The sequence below is a fragment of the Pygoscelis adeliae genome, unplaced genomic scaffold, assembly GCF_000699105.1.
Source record: "Pygoscelis adeliae isolate BGI_AS28 unplaced genomic scaffold, ASM69910v1 Scaffold220, whole genome shotgun sequence".
In the NCBI taxonomy this organism is placed as follows: domain Eukaryota; kingdom Metazoa; phylum Chordata; class Aves; order Sphenisciformes; family Spheniscidae; genus Pygoscelis; species Pygoscelis adeliae.
The window spans coordinates 1,790,971-1,793,595 of NW_008824049.1; positions in this window are offsets into that span (position 1 = coordinate 1,790,971).

Genomic DNA, 2,625 nt, shown 5'->3' on the forward strand with positions numbered 1-2,625 from the left:
TGGGCGTCCCCGCGGAGCCTCCCGGGCGGCTGTCAGATCGTGGTGAGGTAGCGACCGGCTCCACGACAACGCAGGAAGGTTGTGGTGGGGAGCAGCAGCCTGGCTGGGGGTGAGGGGGCTGGCCTCCCTCAGGACCCGCGGTGGTGTGTGGCGCTGTGCGTTTAGCTGAGCACGGCTGCAGGGACAGTTGTTTTAATTTTCCCGCGGCAGTGGTACTGTTGAGCTATATGTTGCCAGGGCCTATGGCAAATAAGCTTTACTTATTTCATGCTTTAGCTGCAGTAGGAAAATGAAGGAGGTGACGCATGCTGTCTCGAGAGTCCTTTTGGGAGGTTAAGATCAGGAAAATACCTGCCTGTAGTGCTTTTCCACATTGGCTGCTCAAGGACCTCAGCAGCTCAAACAGGGACACCGGTGATGAACTTCTAACTTCTCCGAGTGATATGAAGCAGAAGAGTCTTTTAGCCCCGTTAACTTCGCTTTCAGTTCCTTCCTATGAGATGATGGCTCTGAGCCTTTCCCTGCTGTGGGGAGGACCACCTCTCCCTCTGAATTGACCATCATTGATCTGAGTTGAATGAACTCCTGTCTGTAGGTGGTAGCAGCTGCTGCGTATTACCTGGCATAGATGAGCAAAGCCCAGCCTCCATAAAGACAAGGAGCTGCTATACCACATAGGCCTAATTCAAATCTTACGTGGGACACCTTGACAAACTCAGCACCTCACCCTCTCTTCATCACAAAATACCTTCCGTGTCTTCGAATTACATCATGTTATTACATAGCCTCCAGGTATATTAGTATTTTCAAATTTGCTTGTGTTCTCAATGAGACAGAAAGAAGGCGGCTACATTGGACAGAAGTGCTGGCTCATGACACTTTAAATACTTGACAGAGAACCAGTTGTGTGAGTGAAAATGAAATTGGTTAAAAATTTGATAATAGAACAATAGGAAATAGTAAACTGTAGCTCAGCAATACCTCTTTCTGCAATTAGGTTGCTGTTTCCTCACATAATGCAGTTTGACTAACTGATAATTGGACATGAAGGAGGGAAAAATGCCGGATGTCTAGCAGCTAGTTGGGATAGAAAGTACTTTGCAAAGAAGAATCTGGGCAAGTGTATTACAAAACTCAAATACCTTCCAAAACATTATAGATGAGCTTAAACTGTTGAAGGGTGAAGCAGTCACACTGACCACAGGTGGACCGGCTGTGATGAGTAGTGACAATTTACCAGGTCTAATGGAGATGACTGGTTTCTATAAAAGATCATATGATGATTAAGTATGAGAAAATAGGAGTTTTCGTAAGTTAAAAAAGGAGGTGGTGTAGGGAGGATGAAGACTCATGCTGGAATACTCTTGGAGATCCAGTAGGAAACAGAAAACATGTTGGAAGTCCTGGTGCAAGAAACGGGTGAGTTCAGGTACAGCAAGGTACTTCCTGATGTACAAAAAAAAATGTAAGACTGTGGAAGCTGGGCGGAGTAAGTAACTTTCTTCTGAGGAAAAAAACAGCTGCTGCGGGAAGGTCAGGCAGCACAAAAAAAATTCTGTACTTTGTAACCACACCTAAGGTAAACAGCAAATAAGGCCGTAAGTTATTTTATCACCGATATGAGAAAGAGCAAGGTGTGTTGATTGGATGTGCCGATCTCATGTAGCAGCCTGTGGCTGAACACGAAAAAGCTGAACTCCATGCTGCTGTAATACAACCAGCTGGATGCGATGCCGATTGGAGCATGGAGGGGGGCAGTGGGAAAAGGAACTGTTTTTTCTATAACAGAAGAAAACATGGGTTCCCTGTTTCTTAGGATTGCCAGAAACATCCTTCTGTTCAGGAAGCGTTGGGCAATGTAAATACATGTTATCAAAGAAGCTATTGATGTATTGTTAAACAGGCGAAGTGGGAAGGAAATACTACTTGCAGTGATAAGGTGGCTTATGACTAACAGTTTTAATAAAATACCTTTTATTAACCATCCCCCTTCAGTTAAAAAGCATCCTTCCTGCTTCTTTCTTAAAAAATATCTTAGCCATTTGATATATGGTAATTAAAGCTTCACCTGAACCGAATATACCGTCTTGTGGGCAGTGCACGTTGCATGGATTCTTTACAGTTCTTACAGAAAACATTTCCGTCAGCAGTAGTTGTAAGAAAAGCACTGCCATTGCCTCTGAACAGCGCCAGCTGCCTGTCAGCTCTGTGCTGGCTGCTGAAGGCGGCATGCTACTTTTGCAATGGTTTTGTGTTAAAATCCCGAATTTTCTGTGGCTCCTCTCAAATCAGGTCGGTGGTGACAAGATTTGGGGAGGAGTCGCGGCATGAAACCGATTGCAAAGGAGCACGGTTAGACCTGTGCAAGGCTGTTTTTCCTGACGCTCGGATGGCAGCGATGGGCTTGGTTCTACGGCAGAGCTCAGCTGGAGAGCCTGGTCCGCAGGCTGCGCTTCCACCGCGTACGGGCAGAACGTCTGCTCTCCGCACGGTACCACTGCAGGCCTTTCTGGCTCCTGAAGCCTTCAAAGAAGGACGATCCTGGTCGTACCTAAGTGAAGTGACGAGTTTTCCTCCTTCGCCCCTTCCGTAACCGCAGCTCAGGCTGTGGGGAAGCCCTGCAGA